Below are 22,251 nucleotides of genomic sequence, written 5' to 3' on the forward strand. Positions count from 1 at the left end.
GCTTGCCCAGAATCATGTTTCATTGTGTTCAATAAAATCATTTTTGTTTGCTATTACCAGAAAGGTATCTATCATGCCTGAAATGTATTTTTCCTTGACGTATCCACTAATGGAGTTAAGGTCAACGTAGTATCATTATGGTCTGGTTTCACAGCAGAGAAGTCGCCAGACAATTATGTGAGTATCACTAGAGAGGGGCTTTGGCTCCACCCACATGTTGGACACCAGGAGTACATGTTTTGAGAGAGGAGGAAGTCGTGTGCTTATACAAAAACAGTGCTTGCCCTCTACACAGCACACAGCTGCTCTTAAGCTGTATATTTATCCCCTGCTTAAGCTTAAGAGGGCAGTCATTAACCTACATGGATATTAAGGCGTGACTTGACAGTGCAACTGCCATCCAGACTTTTACCTCGCACCAATATTTTTCTTACCCATTCTATCTAATTGTAATGCTTTTCAAATTATCATTCAACATTCCTTTAAAGCCGGACCGTTTGGCTTTGCCAGTGCCTGTTTTTCTTTCAAGTATTGTAGATAGATTTCAGATATTGGGCAGCATTGACTTTCAGATTTTTCGTTTCGCCAAAAAGGTACTGAACATGAAAATCTATGTGGTAGACTAGGTATAGACATAGCTTGTTTCCACTGCCTAACTTTAAAACATCAAAAGAACATAAAATCGATGTTTGCCATTATATTTGAATGCTTGTTATAGACAGTATTTTACAACAGCATGACGTTTTCTTGTAAGGAGTAGGCAATACACAGGAAAATTATCAGGTTCTTTAGTCTATTACACTTCTTATACAAAATGAAAGACAAGTGTGCTAAATTGTGCTTAAATACTTAAAAACTGAATATATATTTTTAGGCAGCAGGACGGTAAGTGAGCATAAAAACTATTATGCATTGAAATAAAATGCCAGCACAACATGAATTACATATTATTGAAGGCTTTACAAAATGTTCCATCTAGAATGGTATTTGCTTACTTACTGAACTATAATGCATGCTTAGGCGGCTTTGAAGCTTGAACATTTTAATAAAAAAACAATATTACATTTTTCAATTGGGGACTACCTGATACACCATTCAACGAGTTTCACTTTAACTGCAGTTATACATTAATGCAACTTCATGGATTTTTTTGTATTTTAAACAACGTCATTATTGTCAATCTTCACACACCAACCTCCTTACGAATAAATCTGGAGCCTTGTCCATGCTACTAAGATGTGAGAGTATACATTATGACGACCTTGGGTTTAATCCTTTGGAGACTTACTTCGTTGAAGTTAACTTTCAAGGGTAGTTGTTTGTACAACTAAATGCCTCTAGTCTCTGTGCCAACATACTCATCCATTAGAATTCCTTCATTTCTATACAGACTATCCACTGGCCTCGCAGAAAGTAGGGAACTGGGGCCAGATGTATCAAACAGTTTAACCCATTCTGTGTCTATGGGACAATGTGTTTGTACATCTGGCCCCTGCTCTGCAATGGTTTCCATCAAGTTTGTAGGGCAGACTGCATCAGAAAGCCATGGAACTCTTGTGTGCAGCTGACCAGACGGTTCCTTTCAGTCCACTAGTGACCAATATTTTCACTTCCTATGTTCATAGTATATTGCTGATTATCAATAGGCAAAATGGCAGATTTATCAAGACTTTCCACTTAGATAGAGTGATGCAAAGTGGCACAAGTTCTTGATAGGGTATTTACTTTTCAGAAGAAAACAAGTGCCCTTTCTATCACTTTAGCACTTTGAACTGCTATTCCATGATTGGTACATGGACAACCACCCATGGTTTTTGACGCAAAGCCCTACCTACTAAAATTGTTTGATTGGCCTTTACATAAAACATAATGGCTTCCTAAGCAGGAGCAAAGTTGGAGAAATTATTCTATTTCTCCTAGCATTTCATACATTGCATGTGTGCAGCACGGTACAGACCATATCTGTGAATAATTTGTATGCTTGATTAGGCATGGGATTTTGTACTGGAAGGGCATCCTTATAGCACAAAGCCTCTACTGGACCTCACACCCATCTTTACAAAGGTGTATGTCTGGTGGTAGACAGCCTGTTTGTGCACCAGCATGTGAGAAGAGCCAGACCATATTTCCTGAATAGGGTGCGCCTGAAGCGATTGTCATCCCTCAACTCATGCAAATCCATGTGGAGAGCATTCCAAGCCCACACAAAATGCTAGAAGAAGGACGCACACCACATATTTTCCTCTTAATTCTCTTTACCAGGGCCAACCCCGCAAGAGAAGAGCGGAGGGTTCTAGCCAAGATGATAATGGATAATACTTGCCAAGAGATAGTTAGGGCCCATCTGATAAGAAGCTTGATGGTCTAAGGTGAAAATCGTAAACTGGATTATCTTCTTGATAGGAAGCCAGTGGAGGTCCTATAAATAAGGACAAATAGCAGCCCACCGAGGGAGCAGCTTTTGAACCAGCTGTCAGCTCCTCAACAAATAAGCTGGGAGGCCCAAATGGAGAGCATTCGTGAAGTCTAGGCGTGCAGTAATAAGGGCGTGTAGCACAATTTTTTGGGCCTAAAGAGGAAGTAGATTCAAAACTCTTTGACCTGATTTTAGAAGCCCAAAATAGGAACCTACCACAGATGCCACCTGTGGACCTAAAGATAGCTGGAAGTCGATCTCAAACCCTAAATTATGGACTGCTGTAGCTGGGGAGTAGGGGTAGATGTATAAAATAGCCAGTATACCCTATCCAAAGTAGTAAGAGGCAAGCCAAATAGCAAGATCTCACTTTTACTGGCATTGTAATGTAAATTGCTAGCCCCCATCCACTGAAAAACGGCCATCAGATAGTAATTAAACACACTACACGCTTAAAGTGAGTTGTTACCTATAGTGAAGAGAATCTGCCTATCATTACCATATGACACTATCTAGAACCCAAAGGACTCCACTAGGGAGGTCAGGGTGGTCATGTAGATAATATTAAAAAAGGTCAGACTCATAACTCAATCTGTTTATGGTCAGATGCAAAGGTTGCCATCCAAACAGATTGACCTCTGTCAGCGAGAATAGAGCTAATCCAGCCTAGACTCCTATATTTTCCAAGCATTGTAGAAGGATATTGTGGGAAACTGTGTCAAATGGGGTAGTATCAACAAGACAGTTTTCCCTTGAACCACATCAGCTTGATGGACTCAGTCACTTCAACTAGAGAGCCACTACAGGACGGAAGCCTGACTGAGACTGGTGCAACAACTGACCTTATTTCAAATATTTGCAAAGCTGCCCATTAACATGTTTCTCCAATATCTTCGATATGGCTGGTAACAGTGATATGAGCCTGAAATTGCTCAGCACAGATCTATCTGCTGAGGGCTTTTAATGGAGGTATTAATCTGGCCCTTTTCCAGCAGGTGGAACGGTGGCAGATTGAATTGAACTATTTAATTGAATTATTAAATAGATAGTTCAAGAATGGATTGATAACCTACAGACTGACGGTAAAGATACGAGGGGTGCATAGAGCTTCTGGTGAGCCAGATTTACACTCGTGGATGGCCTGTTCTGATTCTTCCAGAGAACTAGTGGCATACGCACTACAATTCAATTGTGCCAATGGAGGTGCCAATGAGGCGCTTTGCCTTCTACGTCCCTCGCAAAAGTCTTCGTTCTGCTATACAGCGCCTGGCAGTTGTCCCCGCTTCCGCAGGGTCCATTTGGGGTGTAGTTCTCTCTCTGTTAAAGCAGCAGAGGCCTGGAACTCCCTCCCTCTGGAGCTGCATAACATTCAGGATACTATGCTATTAAGGAAACAGTTGAAGACTTTTCTCTTTAATCGAGCCACCTAATCTTTGACTCTTTGCTGTTATGTTCACCAACTGCGCCAGGACACTCTTGAGTATCCGTGCACGATATAAATGTTTTGTAACATAACAACATATTCACTGACACACATAACTGAGGCCTTTAGAAAGGCCCTGAAAAACGATTGGCTTTATGCACTTATTTCTCCAGAGTACAAGCCAACACTAACAGCCAGTAAACAACAATCACTCTCCTTGCTTCTAGGTATGTAACTCCTTTTCATTTGTTCCATCGGTTATTCTTCAGAATGCCTTCACAGATTTCTAGCTATCTTTCAATCCAGGGGCCGATCCTCACCTCATTTGCACATTTTAACCTTTCAGCTTTTCTTTTCTCCCGGGAGATGACTATAGTTAATGCAAATCAATACAGCTGGCTGCCTATTGTAGGTACCTGCATGCTATGGCTGAAAAACAATGAAAATGATTAATATTAAAAAACAACAGCTTGCTGCCAAATGCTAGTGTCCTTGAAGCTAGGACACATGATTGGATTACAGACATGCTATTTAAATTAAGGTAAGGTAAAATAGGGTAAGTTAAGGTAATATAAAACATAAAATAACATCTTACGTAAAACATAACATATAACATAACATAAACCACAACATAACTGTAACAACATTTAACAGAACATAAAACATATAAAACATAACATAAAACACAACCTAATACAAAACATAACATAACTTGAATGTAAGTGACGAAACGTTAGGAACACCTAGCAGTTAACAGTATAAAAGTATAGTTATTTTTTAAAGGGAGCAGTACGAACTCAAAGAGATGCACAACAATATGCTCTAAAGTGCTTGAGTTACTTACATTGAAATGATTGCCTTAAAGGAGCAGCACTGTTTTTGGAGCTGTACTGTCATGGTTGTCTAGTGAAGCTGGCAGAACTGCACACTATGACACAACTCCCTTCCATCTTAAATTCCATCATGAGCATGGAGATTAGGAAAGAAATGCTCGCACCAGAGAGAAAAGGAAAAATGCACACTCACGACAGTCACCACACCAGTGGAGGGCATTGGCCATGGCTATCTACCTGGAACTAAAAGCCTTCTGTAAACAAATCTTTTAAGGAGTTTGAGAATCTTCCCCCAAATATTATAATGACATATTTATATGTTATTTATGGAAGACTGATTGTATATGAAAAAGCAATGTTGTATTTCAAGCTACAAGATTTTAAAGTTCAACTACGACCATATTGTGTAGGAAGTATATTTTCGGAAGTATAAGTGTGCTATACTTAACTCACTACTTTATTAGGCAATATATGTTGTCAAGTTAGGTAGATGTGGAGTTAAGAATATTCAATATTTTTCCTTTATGCTCTGAGATTGGTAATTGAAGTGGAAGCAACTAGTCATGAATATATTTCAAACAGGTCAGAAGTACTGAGGCACAATAAATTACTGTTAGCGCCCAAGGATTGATTAAAAAACAAGGTAACACGACACACCAATTCACAGCTTGGACCCTGGAAATCCAGATGGCGCTTGACATGCCGGATGGACCTTTGCCACTGTGTTGCTAATGGAGCTAGGACAAAAGCACAGGTCATAAATATCATCAACTGTCAGGTTCTATATTTTTAGTCAAGGTTGAGAAGCTTTAAAAGATTCCAAAACCTACATTTATCTTTAAAGGATTTGTATGTATTTGTCATCTTTATTCTAGTTAGTCCAGATTACAGAAAGGTCGAATAAAAGATTGATTAGTGACTGCAGAAATCAAAAAGAGTGTTCCATGAAGGAGATTCGTCACTAACTAGCTAACAGACCCTAACATACCCTAATTAGAGAACCCATGAAGAGTTCCTTCTAGAAAAAAGCAATATTTTCGGAGCAACAAATTCAGGAACGTCCCATAAAAAGTTGTTCTAGAAACTAAGCAGAGTTCCCCAGAGCTCCAGTAGTAACTATTAAAATAACTCAGTGATAGAGGAATAATAGTTGCAGTAGCATTGATCAAGAAGAATAAGGACAAAAGAGGATAAAGACACTGTTAGCAGGAGCTTTAAGTAACGAGGACAGAGGACTAAGCAACCAAAAAGAATCTCCTCTCTAGCTAGGAACACTACATTATAATAGGAAAATGCACAATAATGTAACAAAATTGAGGAGGTGTATGATGTGCTCTGCCAGTAGAAACTACTCGTATAATGGTGACATCGACATCTGCTGCTTTTCCTTCTGATTCCCACAGTAAATATTCACGCTGGTACATAGTAAATTCAATGTTGCAACATAGAAAAATGGAAGAAAGTTCTCATTATAACCTTCTTAACAAAGCTATTCAATGTCCCCTTGTGAATACATAGGGCTAACCAAATTCATTGAAACAAATCTATCAACAATGTCCTGGTTAAGCATACAAAAAATATATCTATACATTTCTTCATTCTAACAGCCTATTCATTATGAATCCACAGCAAAGTTCATTGTTAGAACAGGGTGATATAATATGCTGTGATGAAGCAAAGAAAATAATCTTATAGTCAGCACATTCTCTAGTTGGATGCTAGTAGTAGGCAAAATATTCTAAATAAATGTCTATTTAACTATGACCAAGGGTCGAATGAAAAATGGTTTGGGTCCAAGTTACAGAAGCACATTGAGAATGTTAGCGTACTCAGGTTCTATTAACCCTAATTTTTCCTACCTGTTTAAAGCATAAACTTTTTCCGACTCGTAACGTTCTTATGCATCATTTTAGCAGAGTTAAAAAGGCATTCTAAAAGGGATCCTTACATGTTTAAAGCAGGCACATTTTCCAATGTTTTATTTTCTCTATGCAAAATTATTGCTACAAAGGTTTAAATGCATTCTAATGTGAAATCTATAATGGTGTGCAAGTCAACATTTTATTTAAAAACTTATTTATCACTTTACTATGACATGAAAGCTCCAAAAGGTTTTCAGTGATGTAACATTGTTGGAACACTTCATATGACCTCAAAAATGTGTTCTACTCAGGGTACTGCTTGCAATGTCTCAACTTAGAAATGGGCCAGATTAGAAATGCATGACAAGGAGCTGGTGTTTTCGAAGGTGCTGGATCCAGAGAACCCCTAAGTAAATTGCCTGTCTATTGACAAATTATGGAAAATACCTGGACCCAGATATTGCAGTTAGCTGCTGGTCTGAACAATCTCTTGGTGTGTCCCTGACTGGCATCAGAAGTTTTTGCTGCAGTACAAAGTCAGTTTCCTTCATCTCCAGTATTATAAGAAAGGACTCTTAAAATGGAAGGTAGCATAGTGTAGAGGGCTGGCCCTAAAACAATCCGTAAATGTGCCTCAGTGACCGCCACTCGCAACTCTACTCCAGAGATATTTTATTTCTTTATTGACTTTCAAATGATAACCACGCTACATCTCAATAGCACACTTCTATGGCATCACCTGTACATATATCACATGAGATGATATGTATCTATTTGATTAACATATGTAAAAAACTGTAGCAACTGAGACACATACTCCTTGTTAGGACAAATCTAGACTCTACATCCAATATCTTTATTACATCATTTTGTTGAATATTCTGGCTTTTTGTTAGAATTCGCAATCATATTTGGTTTTCTTTGTACAGGGTAATAAGCGAAGTAGGCTGGTTTTGGGATTGTTGTTTAATCAAGGTTAGACATATCTGCAGTGATCTGTAAGACCGGAGCCTATATTGAGTGATAATTGATGAACAATCAGAACACAAGCACTGCTTGCTGAGCATTGTAGACATTGATTAGGGACTTCTTGGTACACTTTATGTTTGATTTGTTGGGTCAAGTATGTGCAATGCAGTATGTTGTGTTTGGTTTGTTTTAATTTTGTGTTTCTTGATTTTGTTTTTGGATATGCGATGATTAGCTTTCACTCTTGGTCTGACATGTTTAACTGACATCTATTACTCACATCTCCCTTAATAATTGTAAATGTGGTGCAGTCATCTGTTGCAAGACTTAGGCCCAGATGCATCAAGCTTAAATCCGCTCGCAAAATTCTTTAATTTCTGATCAGAGAGGAGTAGCTTTTCATGTTTCAAATTTTTGGAATTGTAATGAAAAATCCTCCTTACTGTTGAATTTGTACTTAACATTACTGTTTTAGACATGCCACTGTTAGAAAGTGGACATTACTCTGCTCTTAGTTCTTTTGTGCCTTACAGAATTTCTCCAATACACGTCTGGTTGGGTAACAGCTACACTTTGTGCATTCCCTCTAGATAGCCACAAACACAGGAAGGTGAGGCTCATCTGCACTCTAAGCACCCATCTGAGTTCATCTGCATTCTGATGGGTCTTCCTGGGTAGGGAGGAATTGGTAGGACTGACACTTACACTTCAACAGGCAGTGTCCTGACCACACAGAAAGCACTGATTTACCCCCCACAGATAGCCTGGCAGATAGAACTGGGTTGAAAGGGATCCTTCTGCACTTCGGAGAGCTGCTTTAAAGTCAACCCTGACATTACAGTCACTTTGAGTTAAAGTACTGGGTCCCGGACCCCCTAAAATCACACACTTCTTGAACTGAACCTCTATCAGAACGACTTCTGTGCTGTTTAAAATTTTGAAAACCTCTTCGCCACCGGCACTTGTTACTCTGCTTACTCCCTATGTGCCATCGAGATCTTTAAGATCGGAGGGTCTCCATTTGGCTGTCTGCCCACGCTTCAGGTTGAGCAGGATGGGTGGCCGTTCTTTTAGGGTTCTAGCGGCTGGCCTATGGAACTCGTTACCAGTCCACATTCGTGCTCTTGAGGATATGTTCGCCTTCAGGCAGGCCATTAAAACTTTCCTCTTTCCAGTTTCTGGCTAGTCTTTTTAGTGTGTTATGTTATAGCATCTGTCAAAGCGCCAGGACGCCCCTTTGCTGGGGCAGCTGTGCGCTCAAGAAATTTTAATAACATAACATAACATAACATAATAACAGATTCAACTGGACAGTTTTCTGGAAGGGGTCCTTTTCTGATTGTTGGCCTGCTGTCTTCTGCTCCCTGGCTCTGCTGAAGGAGAGCAGGACTTTGCTTTCCCTCCAAGTGATCTCCAAGGGATTTCCGCTTGCCTCTGGTTTTCTGAAGCCTCACAGACACAAAAGAGTTCCTGCAAATCTGCTGGTGCTGCTGGACTCTGCCATCTGTGAGCCCAACTCTTGTGTGAGGTGCCCTCTCCAGTTTTGGGCCTCAGAAGTGGGTTTTGCAGCCTCAAAACCAATGCATCACCACCTTTGCTTCAATTGGAATGTCCCATCGCCCTTTGATGTAGTAGCTGTTCGATGATAGCGGTTCCACACCTTGAACAGCTCAATGACCACTTCCTGCGCAGCACAATGATGGCATTGTGAAGCTCGTCAACTATGCAGCGTCCTGACTGGTAAAGATCGACGCATCGTGCCCTCAGCGTCAACGCATTGACCATCCAAGGTATTTTCTCAGCAGGCCCTGCGTGTGGTCCTATAGCCAGCCTGCCCTCCACCGCGGTCGGCCTGCTCTTTAGATTCACCCCGGTCCAGCGCAAACTCAAGAAACCTTTTAGCTCTATTGACTTCTTAGCAATGTTTTTGCAAAACAATCTTTAAAAAAATCATATATCGATTTCGACTGATTAGATTTTTGTCGTTTTGGTCTTGCTTTACTCTGATACATATTCTCTATGCTTCTAAACCTGTGTGGAGTCTATTTGTCATGTATTCATTAGTGTTATTGTGTGTGGGTTTGTGTGTTTGTAGCACAAATACTTTGCCTCTTTAGATAAGCCTGAATGCTTTGAACCAAGCTAAGAGAGGGTAATCACAAGTTATATTTTAGTGTGTGCTCGGATTACCCTGCTAAGAGTGGTGGTTCCTGCCTGGCCTAGGTACCTACCTAGGCCAACCAGGATTCCCAGTTCTAACAGTATCAATCTGTGAAAAATATTTTAATTCTTCCCTCAATCGAAGACCTTGGCACTAAAACTTTCTACTTACAATAGATGGTATAACATGACCATATAAGCATACCAAGTACGTTATTATCACTCCTTTGTAAGACGGATATAGACAACTTATTGCATTATGTAAGGTTGAACATTGTTTCAGGTGAGGTGTTTATAATGGAAGGTGCCTAGTAACAAAATAGAAGATAGCATACATATTAAAACAGAACTGTACTAACTCAGAGGTTTGCAATGTTCCAGACAGCAATCGTACCTGTCACTTTTATCCTCAGAAAACGGAGCTATTATCGCAATTGTTAGCGCTACACTTAAATCCTTGCAGTTGCTGTAGCCATTCGGCAATAACAAATGTGTTCTTCCCGATAACTCAGGAAATTAAGTATTGTATTTGTGATGGAAAGTTGGACTACTAAATCCTATTTGGTTTGAATAAATAGTCACAAGAGAATTGTAAAGGATAAGAGTGGATAAAAACTCCTTCAATCTCGGCCGTTGCCTTGGTTGAAAGGTCAAAGGAGATGTGTGAAGGATGATAATAGATAAAATAAAATATTATTTCAGTGGCAATATAATATTGGATAAAGAATCCCCTACTATACATTATAAGTAGTCAGTCAGTCAAAATTCCTTTATTCCATAACTTAATATCAAAAAAGACATGGTACAATCAAAATAACAATTAAATACTCAGTTAAAGACTTGATTATATATATATATAAATAATACATATTAAACATTTAATTTTATACAATTTGACATAATTTTAACACATACATAAATATAGGTTTAAAACATTTAAAAGATACTACCATATGATTGTGCTTGACCCTAAAACCAATTTACCAAAAGATAAAATATTCTAATCAGGGACACTTAGGGTAGGTGCTGGGATGTTGGACTTTTTCCTAATGCGAATAGCAGCAACCAGGAAGTTTGCGACATGGAACATTATTTGTGGTGAATTTAATTGCTGTAGGTACACAAGTGCTGGCCTAACTTGTGTAAATCCAGCCTCCCTCAATATTGGGAATAAAAACTTCCTTCTACATTCCTGAAAGTAGTCGCAAATCATAATAAAGTGTAATGTATCCTGGTTTGAGAAATTATCACATTTACAGGGGTCTGCCTGTTCTGGGGAACACCAAGTTCGAAAAGAACCCAAAGAGTAGTGTATCAGGTTGAACCGAAATCTGATCAGGAGGTACCAATGGTATGGGATATTCACTGTAATCAGATAGGGCTCAGGGCCTGCACAACTAACCAGGGCATAGTTGGCACTTGCCATTGGTTTCACCAGTTCGATCTCCTCTCGCTCTAGTGATAACAGGTCCGACATAGCATTTTTTGTCAGTGCGATATCCTTTTTAGTTATGGTTTCAGGTGAGGAGATAAGGACCGCACGCCCTATTTTTTGAAAACCAGATTTTATATATGTCAACCATGGGATTTTATTGGCTTTGTCCAACGCCATACAGTTTTTCAATATAATATGGTTTAGTGAAATTTCGTCATTTAGCCAGATCTTTAACCAATATATCAAAGGTGCAATTTTGATATGGTCCGTAACAAATCCAACTCCCAGTTCAGTATGAGTAGAGAAAGTAGGGGTAGACTGAGGAACAGAAAGAACCCCTCTCAGGAATTTATTCTCTATTAACTGGATTTTACTCTGGGCTGTGTAACCCCAGATTTCACAACCATATGTTGCAACTGTCAAGCATTTGGCTTTATATACCATTAAGATTGCTTCTACAGGTCTAGCCCCCAGCTTTTTAGTAAACCCTGTAAGTCCTGATATGGTCCTTGCAAACGCCACACTGCGGCTATTATTTTGTGGGCGCCAAGTTCCCTTTTCGGCGAATACAACCCCCAAATAGGGGAAAGTGGGTACCCTACAGACCTCTTCCCCACTACAGAAGAAAGTCTTTATTCTGTTGTTCTGCTTTGGCCTCCCAGCAATCAGAACCTGAGATTTTTTTGCATTTAGTTTTAAATCCAAGCTCTGCATAAAACTTCCAAAAGCATCCAGCAGTTTCTGAAGACCTACTCCGGTACGTGCCAGGAGGACAGCGTCATCCGCGTATAGGAGAACTGGTATGACCAGTTCCCCTATACGCGGAATGTCTAGGGAAACCTCACCAAGTTGAGAGTCAAGGGCGTTTATATATAGGGTAAACAGCAGGGGAGCCAGAATACACCCCTGTCTGACCCCCCTATCTGACCTAAAGTGTCTTGTGCATCGCCCCTCACTGTTGACTCGAATTTTTGCTGAGAGGTCGGAATGGAGGACTGCTAAAAAATGTACCAAGGGTGCATCAATACCTATGTCTAGAAAGTATATTCCAGAGCTTTGTCCTATTTACAAGATCAAACGCCGAGGAGAGGTCCATGAACCCCATGTATAGTGACCCCTCCTTAGCCACCGTATACTTGCTAATTAAAAGATGAAGATTTAAGCACTGGTCAATGGTACTCCGTTTTGATCTAAAACCATATTGGGCGTTAGACAGTACCCCTCTCTCTTCCAGCCACTCGGTCAGTCTATGCAGTACCACCCGACCCAATATTTTTACCGAAGAATCGATTAAAGAAATAGGTCTATAGCAGGCAGGGTCCTGCCTAGCACCCTTTTTAAAGACTGGAATAATGACTGAAGTGGCCCACGAGGCTGGAAAACTGTCAGGGCCTATAGAGTTGAAAACATGGGTTAAGATTTTTAACCATAAATTCGGAGCAGCTCTAAACAAATCCGCAGGCACCCCGTCTGGCACAGGAGCCTTGTTTTTAGACATTTCTCCTATAGCCCTTTCAACTTCAGAAACCTCAAAAATTAAAGGAGAGAGGGCATTTTCAGACAACTTATGTGGGGAACATTGGCCATTTCCTGGGAGACTATAAATGTTTTCAAAATGGGCTATCCACGCCGCATCCAAAATGTTGCAATCCAAAGGGGAATTATCATCATTTGTAAATAGTGGCTGATTTACTGTTGCCCAAAATTTCCCGCTATCTTTCAGTACTTCTATTGAGAGGAGTTTTGACCAGGCTTCCTCCCGCAGCTCCTGTTTTCTTTCTGTTAGTACGTGTTTATAGGCTGCTCTTCGAGAGGCTATAAGCCCCCTATCCCTAGGGGTAGCCTTTAAGGCTTTCAGGAGGGCAGCGTGGGACTGAGAGCATTTTTTATTAAACCATCTTCTGCCAGTCTGCTGTTTCCGCTTTCCTTTAATTAATAAGCTTTCGTTAACTTGTACACAAATTTTATTAAAAGCACTTATGATGTCAGGGCTCCCGGCATCGACATCTAAGCAAGTATTAATCTCCTGCTCTATTCTAGGTAAAAGCTCTGACAGAAAGGTCTCTGGGACCACTTTTGCCCATTTCCATTTTCTCCCCTGGTCTTTTAAGGTGACCTCCCTCACCACCCTTAGAGATGTAGATCTAAAGGATAGGGAATCCCCTGGGATTAGTTCAATTATCACGGGATTGTGGTCACTAAAAACAGAAACCTCTGTCAGATATCTCAAATCTTGTGATAACATAAATGATGTTAAAAATACATAATCAATGATTGTACCTTTGTCTTTACCCTTAAATGTTGGGATCCTATTGTCAACCTCCACACAACCTGACTCATATAAGTTCCAATTCGCCAGAAAGAGTTCCAATTCCTCACCCTGTCTTGTGTGTTCAAAGTGATATAGTGTAGAGAACGGGGGGCCCTCGTAATCCTTACTCACACACAGATTTTCACACTGGTGAATATTTAGGTCTCCCATCAGAAAAATTTCAAAGGAATATGACTTTAAGCTATAGTTAAAAAGAAATTGCTTGAGTAGATCTAAGTTATTATCTACTTCCATAGAGTTATAGACGTTAATAAATAATACTTTTTTGTGTCGGATACTAATAGTTCTACAACTAGACTATTAAACCCTCCTACTTCAAGCTGTGTAAGAGAACCCTTTAACTCTAGGGAGAATAAGCTGATCAGACCTCCCTTCGCTCTCCCAGCGGCACTTTGTCTGGCTGGGATAAAAAAAGTGACAATACCCGTCCAAGGAAAAACAGTTTTGGGGGTCCCATGTCTCTTGAAGGGATATTATATCGAATGTTTTTAGATATGTCAACCATATGGCATCTCCCATTTTAGCCCTTATGCCAGCTATATTCCAACTCATCACTCGACAGGGTGATGTTGGTGTCCCCTCAGCATGGCCCTGTTCCTGGTGCGTATTTAGTCAGTTGTTTTCATCCATTCCTGAGAGTGGAGAAAAACGGTTCGCCAGTATACATCCCAGGACATTTAAGTTCTCATTTGCTGTACCCACATCCCCTGGTGCATTCCCTTCTTCTGACACAGGCTGTAGCTCCCCATACACAAGTGTTGGCAGTACTGATGGTGTAACCTGAGCTGCCACAACTGGGGCTGAAACAACAGATGGAGGCCGTACCTTATTCACATGCCCTCCATCTGTCGCAGATGGAGGCCGTACGTTTTTCCCAGCGCTTCCCTCTCTCACAGGTTGTAAGCCCCTATGCCCGAGATTTGTCACAAATTGTGGAATGCCATGTGCCCTCACCACTGAAACAGGAGGGAGCCATAACCTATTTAGGGGTGGTGGATAAAAATAACCAGGGGGGAGCGGCCTAATGCCCGGGTATAACAGATTAGAACCATCCCAAAACAAACGTTCCGCCATGTGATGGGCTTTAAAATTTATCACCACACAGTCCCCTATAAGTGTTTTTCTTTTGGAGCCAACCCATCTTACTCTTCTAGCCATGTTTATACTGGCAGCTATGTCCATATCCCTGCTACAATAATTTGTACACCACAGTTTGGTTCGCTCAATTAGGTCTGTGGTGCTTTCACACTCATTTTTTTTCAGTGGGGAAACCCCTGTCAACACAGCCACTAGGGGAGCAGCTTGGGGCGGTAAATCTATGTTAAACTTGCACGGCTGCTCATCTGATTCTTTAATGGGATGTCTTGTGCCTGCCAGTATGGGGCTGCACTGGTTTTCTCGTATACTACCTCCTAAAGGTTGATTTACAATCATTCCCTCAGAGAACAACCCCGTTTTCCCACTATTAACTACGGGATTTTGAGCTGATTCTTGTTGTTCCCTTGGGGTGACACTTAGCATAGAGTTCCATTTTCTACTTGAAAGTTCACGATATTCTTGAATTGCAGAGTCTAGAGCATTGCATTTCTTTAGGAGACCGGCTACACATGTATTTAAAACATCAAGAATATCCTTAGCTATTTTAGTCAGTACTGGTTCTAAGTGCAGGTTAATAAGCCCTTCAATTTTGTTACTCAATCTATTAACCAGTTCATCCTCTATAGTCTCAGTTAAAATGTCAGTGTGCTTAGTCTTTTTATTACACTTCTTCGGTGGCTTGTCCCCCTTACACGGTTTGGAAGGTGCGATCAAGGTATTATCCTGAGGTAACGAGGGAGCCTGTTTGCCTTTTTTTGAATCCTCAATGCCCAACAATACAGTACTTGGGCCCTGATCAGAATCTAGATGTATAAGGGGTTGAGCAGCTACGTACTCTTGCGACGCCCCATCCTGGACATCACCGCCCTCTACCGTTGCTGACGCAGTTAAGCCAAGTTCTTTTTCGGCATTCGCAATTTCCTTGGAAATCATTCCCACGGCTGAGGTCAGATAAGAAATTATAGTATCTGCTTTGTGTGGTATCTTTGCTTTGTTACTTTCTTGGCCCCCATTGCATAGATATTTGCGCTTACCCATAGTAGAATCTTAGGGATTAGGCCCGTCCCGTCCCCTGTCGTCCACGGACGGCCACAGACGGCCCGCCCTTTGCCCGGGCTTAGCACGGCTTGGTCCCGCGCGCGTCCCGCGACACGGAGGGAGCTTCCTCTCTTTAAGCGCCTCCGGGCGCGCAGATTCCGGAAGTATGTGGGCGGTGAAGAACCAATGCCGCTCGGCCTGCTGGGAGCTGTAGTTCACCTCCCCGGCGGCCGTGCAGGTGGATGGCAACGGCGGCTGGAGGAACAAACAGCGTTTGGGCCCCAGCAGCGGCGTGTAGAAGGTGAGTCTGTCCGCCTCTCACCAGCGCCCTGGTATGAAGCGCTATGGTACATTATAAGTAAATTCTAAGTCGCTGAGAAATTTTGAGAACGTATATAACCTTATATGAGGCTGAAGGTGTTTGCCAACATGAAGAAAAAAATAAGGAATATGTAGTAAAATATAAACACATCCAAAAGCAATTAATATTTTGTGCAAAAAGATTTTATTGGAAATCAGGTTAAAATAATGCTTTTACTCAGAATGTTGATAACCATGCAGAGATGCTATTGTTCCTGCAATGAACCACTGTGTGAACAAAATGAAACATGTTGCCATATGCATACTCTTTCTGTTGATCACTCTTCATTAAAAAAATGATGCTTCCTGACCTTTCTTTCACCTTGGCTGGAAGTTCTGGCAGGTGACATTATGATGTCACAAAACAGCTGCATCAAATATGACAATTGTTCAGTTATGTCACTTCATTACTCTCAACTAGAGATGCTACAACTAGTCTGTAATAAGGAAATTAGAGATGGGGTTTTATACAGAGATTGCAGGATTCTAATAATTATTATATAGAATTTCCAGCCCCAGTCAGTATTTCTTACAGAAGAATAACGCTTTAACAACTTCCTAATTATATGGACATACTTACAGTAAAAATACTAACCAAACAATGGAATTCTCCTAATTCAATAATGCAACAAAATACCACCAAGAGACGCAGTTGGAAAACTAGCCACCTAATTTACACTGTACGTAATATTCATGTTAACTAATTGACTGCAAAAGCTTCATTTGTTGTAATCATTTTAAGAACACAAAGGATTGAAAAGGATTGTGATTCTTCCAGCAAAAGCCACTTAATAAATTGGGTTTAACCCTTTTGTAGCTTGGCACAAAAGCAGGCAGGCTTCACTTAGAGGCATTGTGTAAAGTATTTTGTTCAGTGCTCAAATAGTAATAAGTGGAACCACAACCCAAGAAAAACTCCAAACCAATTTAGTAGAATAGAGAATATTGTAATAAATAAAATGACAACAAAATCACAAAAATCCAATAAGTAGAAACAGACATATGAGTATTTAAGGTTCTAAGTAAAAAATAGCATCAAGAGGCAGGTTCTAAGTAAAAAATAGCATCAAGAGGCCGTGCCAGCTGCTGGTATCTGGTTGCGTGGGACCATGGCTCAGCATTGCTCTGTATAGGATCCATTGAAACATTCAGTTAGGCAGGGAGACGTGCACTCTGATTCCAGTCAAGAGTCGAGTACCTTGTGAAAAGCACTAGGGGGTTGGGACTCCCCCAAAAGAGATCAGCAGAGGGCACCAGGCCAGCTACAGTAGGATTTGGTCAGATGAGCTGTTGCAGGGTAAAGCCTCTGGAATCTGGTTGTGTCCCTCTAGCTCAAACAGGAGATCAGCCAACTAGAGTCCTGGGTTTAACACAAGCAGTCCAGTCTTCCTTCAGGTTTCAGACAACGGAACAGTCCTTCTGATATCCAGAGGTCCAGAAGTTTTCTCAGAAGTGTACTGGGATGCTGCTGTTGTGTCCAATGCCAGCCTGTGGATGAGAGGAAAATTCTAGCCACTCTCTAACCAATGGTATAAAGGTTTCCAGAGGTGACACTACCTACTTTTGCATCACTTCCTGTGGGTTTTACTGTAAGCTATCCTTCAGTGTGCCTCTCTACCTAAATCCAACATGGCATAATCTTTCTTACCTTGGTCAGAGCTTCCTATGCCCACTCAGAAGAGTGGCTATGATGATGAACAAATCCTTCCTTGTTGCTACTCTAAATCAGTTCTAGGGAAGGCTTCCCTCCCCACTGGGTTTGAAGCCAAGGCCTGAGCATGAGCTACATCTGCTTGTGACAAGGTGTGCACCCAATTGGATTAATCATATGACATGATAGCCCAAAAGTAGAGGATATTAAGGGGAAAACTGTGTCATCTGATCAATAGTATTTAGTTACCGATTGTTCAGGCTGATAGATGCCCTAATTAATTCACGGCCGCAAGGCAGTCCGGGGGTATTTGAATGGTGGCGGTCCCGCATACCGGCTATTATCACCTTGTGGCCAGTATACACATTTATGCATGATCCTAATGTCATTTCATTAAATCAATAGAAGAGTGACTTATCACTTTTGGTCCTGATGAATGCCCATGAACACCAGCTGGGGTCTCTGGAGGGCAGAAACATGTTGACCCAGTGTGGGGGTATATATGTTAGTAACCCCTAGTCCTCCCTGCTTTTTAATCCTGTCCTAGGGTACAGCTAAAATAAAAATATTTTGTCTCCCAGAGACATTTAAAAAAAACTTTTCACTGCTCTTCTTGCACTCAGCCCCTCACTAAGAACATATTTTTGGTCCCCTCTTTCCAAAACACCTCAGCTCCTCTTCTGGGCCAGAAGAGTTGTAACCCACACTTGTGACCTTGCAGCCCTGGTGTGAGGAGGGATCCCTATGATTAAGAATGTCACCTCAGGGTGAATTAGGGTTCTTATCCTAACAAAGGTCTCTCCTCCGCATGAATAAGGCACTTACAGGCACATGCATCAATGTTGGCTTTTGTGATTCCTTAATTGCGAGTTTTAAGGAATCGCAATTAAGGAATCGCAAAAGCATATGCATGTAGAAATCGCTTAAAGAATAGCGATTGCTATTCTTGTGTGCGCAACTTGAAACTTTGAAAAATGCACAAAAGTGCATTTTTCAAGTTTTTGCAAATTACCATGAAGTTTAACTTCATGGTAATTTTCTCCCCCTATTAGCGAAATTGCAAATTTTTTTACTTTGTTGCATTGCATTTAAGTCATATCAATTTGGGATTCCATAAATGCAATCACAATTTAAGGAATCTCTTATTCCTTAAATTGCGATTTTTGCATTTGGGATGATGCATCCCAAATGCAAAAATACCGTTCGCAAAGGGGCAGATTCTGAGAATCTGCCCGTTTGCGACCGGTTTTTAGCTTGATGCATGTGGCTGTTAATCCTTTTGCCCTTGAATTATCTCAATACATGTAGGGACCTCTTTTCTTTGGTTCCCCATGTTCTTGATTTGATATTTTTTTAGAACGTACTTCTAGTGAGTTCACAATTAATTTACATATGTCAGGTACCATTTGGTGAATTCCTGGCAGGAGTAAATGTGAATAGGACCCTCAGTGTTTTTTAGATGGGCCTTTCTCAAAGGCCATCTCGTGTGCCCTCTTGATTTATTATCAACAGCCACGTTGCAGTGGTTTTAGAGTGCGCTCCATTATCTAATACGTTTTGAATTCGTTTTAATGCAGTATGTGGCATTGCCCTGGATAAAATTGCGACACAAGCTGTGAGCTAATGCCATGGACTAGAACACATCTAAACTCGGATATTAAAGGTTTTTAAAGCAAAGTGAAGCATGCTCCATTTCGTAATTCTGCTTAATAACTATAATTGCATTTCTACATCAGAGATGGTTCACAATGTCTTTTCACAGCATTCTAAGATAAACGTCTGCAGACAGTTACTTCCCTCCCTCCTACTGTCACACTATGGGCTGTGATGTGCAAACGAAAATTCATTGTCGGGATGCAAAGATAATTTTTTATTTAAGTATTAGGATGTGGCTCTCACAGGCTAACAAGTTCTGGTGGGGTTCATGTGTTTAATTTAGTACACAACATGACGTAGACGATAGGTTTACATGTGATAGACTCTATACCGTGTAAAGTCTGAGAGGAATTTAAATAGTCTCTCTTGCACAAAGATTTGTTTTTCAGCAGGAATCTCCCACATCATTCAATTAGTTCGAACCAGGGGTTTACACTTTAATATGACAAGAGGGTGCACCAAGCTTATTTATCCCATAAGCTATTCCTACAAAGCACTTATCAGTGGCATAAGAAGGAGGGGTGCGGTGGGTGCGTGCCACCCCGGGTGTCATCACTGAGAGGGTAACAAAATGGCAAAAATATATGCTTTAAGCACATATTTCTGCCATTTTGTCAAGCCGGGGGTGACAAGAAATGTTCCGCACCAAGTACCACCTCCTAACTCTTATCCCATGTGAAATAAATATCAACTGTGTAGATTCTTCCCTGCTTCGGAAACGAATGATATCTGCATTCTAGATTATGTTTTAAAAAAAAACCTTGTAGTGTCTGGCCAGACAGGATTGATGGGTCTAAGTCTGGTGGGACATTAACTGACTGAGTGACTTGATATTTCTAAAGCGCACTAATGCCGAGGCGTCTTGGCTGAGATAAAGTACAGGCTAGTGCAACATGACCGGTTAGCATTGAGAGAAAAGCCATGTTTTTATTTGCTTCCTGAAAAGCAGGCTTGGTTGAAGTCGGAGTGATATCGGAAGTGAATTCCATAATTAAGCTGCTAGGTGTGAAAAATGTTTCCCCCCTTCCCCCCCCCACCTTACTCTGTTTATCTTGGGGCTGAATACCAATCCAGTGTTTGAGGATCTGAGACAGCGTGATGGTTCATAGCAAGGGAAGAGGGCTTGTAGATCATAAGCCCCTCCTCCGTGGATGGCTTTGTGGACTATAGAAGGGCTTGAAGTTCACCCGTTGTTTTACTGGAAGCCAGTGTAATTGCTTTACGCCGGCAGATGTAGAATGGTGCTTTGGAAGATTAAGCAATACTCTTCCGGCTGCGTTTTGTAGAGATTGGAGTTTGGAAAGCTACACCAGCTCCCAAGTATAGAGCATTGCTATAGTCCAACCTCGACAGCACTAAAGCTCCGACCATCGTTTTCCTCAGGGAAAAAGGGATAAAAGGATAGATCTTCCGGAGAACCTTCAGGGTGAAAAAACAGGCTGAAGACACCTGGTGTATCTGTGGGTCAAGGGTGAGGTCTTTGTCTATCAGGACACCCACATTTCTAGCTTTGGATGTCGGCACCGGGCAAATTCCAGCTTCAGGGGGCCACCATAGTTGGCTCCAAACAGATGCTTTTGTGCCAAACTCTACAACCTCGGTTTTACCTGTGTTTAGTTTTAGAACGTTACGGTTCATCCATGTCATCAGATCTGTGATGCAGTTTCGAAACCGTTCTGCCATTGCGTCTACGCTATGTGTCACAGACACCACTAGCTGTGTGTCGTCAGCATAGGACACAAGCGAAAAGCTGTGGTTCTTTATTAACCTAGCTAAGGGAGCAACATAGATGTTGAACATAGTGGGGGACAAGGCCAAGCCCTGAGGGACTCCACCAGGAAGTGTGAACAAGTGTGACTGGAGTCCATTCCAGTGGATTAATTGTTCCCTGGCTGATAGGATGGTTAGGGCCTTTCCACTGATGCCGAACTCCTGCAGCCTTCGTATCAGCAGTTTGTGATTTACAGTATCGAAGGCTGCCGAGAGGTCGAGCAGGATAAGGGCCGCCCACCCATCCCCATCCATTGATTTACGAATTTCCTCAGTCGCCAAGATCAGGGCAGACTGAGTGGAGTACAGTGATCTGTGATCTAAAGCCATGTTGAGTGGAGTCTAGTATGTTATTTTGATCTAAGTTATGATGTTAATTCTGCATTCCCAGCTTTCTCCAAAACCTTGGAAGGCAGAGGAAGACAGGAGATGGGGCAATAGTTTTTAGCTTCTAAAGGATCGAGTGTGGGCTTTTCCAATATAGGCCTTATAAAAGCCCTTTTCCAATCAGATGGAAAGATCCCAGAACTTGTAATGAGGTTTAGCAGCTGCGTCAGAGGTACAATAATCTCCTCTGTGGCTAGAAGTAAAATATGAGGGGGGCAAGGGGCAAGTGGGGAACGAGATTTAACTTGAAGCAGTAGGTCTTGTACCTTTCTTTTCTCTAAAGCAGAGAATTGAGTGAAACTTCCTTGTGGTGCCTTCTCTAAGTGTTTCCCCTGATGGATAATCCTGCTTCAGCTGTATTTGCAAATTAATTGTAGACGTACTGAACGTTGCTTTGAAAAAACACTGTAATGTTGTTCACAAAGTTTTGTTCCGGTGCAAAAACAGCATCTCTCGGGCATCTAGACAGGGCATTGACAGTTTAAAAAAAGCTCCTTCGAGGTATTAGAGGCCTCCTGAATTTTAAGAGTAAAATAGGCTATTTTGGCCAGTTTTATGGCGGTTTTATATTCCTCAAGAGCTAGACAGTAGTCCTTCCTATAGGTTGAGCTATAGTCAGATCTCCAGGTACGTTCCCTATGCCTGCATTTGATTTTAATCAACTTTAAATCAGTCGAGTACCAAGGAGATGATACCTGCCCCCGTCTTGATTGCTTAATAGTTTCTGGTGCCAGGCTATTAGCTACTTTACTGAGCCATTTAACAAAATTAGTAGCTGCCACACTAGGGTCAGTCAGAATTGGGGGCTTCTCTTGCAATGTTTTAATCAGTTCAATTTGTTGTATCGATTTTTAAGCATGA

The sequence above is a fragment of the Lissotriton helveticus genome, chromosome 3_2 (genome assembly GCF_964261635.1).
Source record: "Lissotriton helveticus chromosome 3_2, aLisHel1.1, whole genome shotgun sequence".
In the NCBI taxonomy this organism is placed as follows: Eukaryota; Metazoa; Chordata; class Amphibia; order Caudata; family Salamandridae; genus Lissotriton; species Lissotriton helveticus.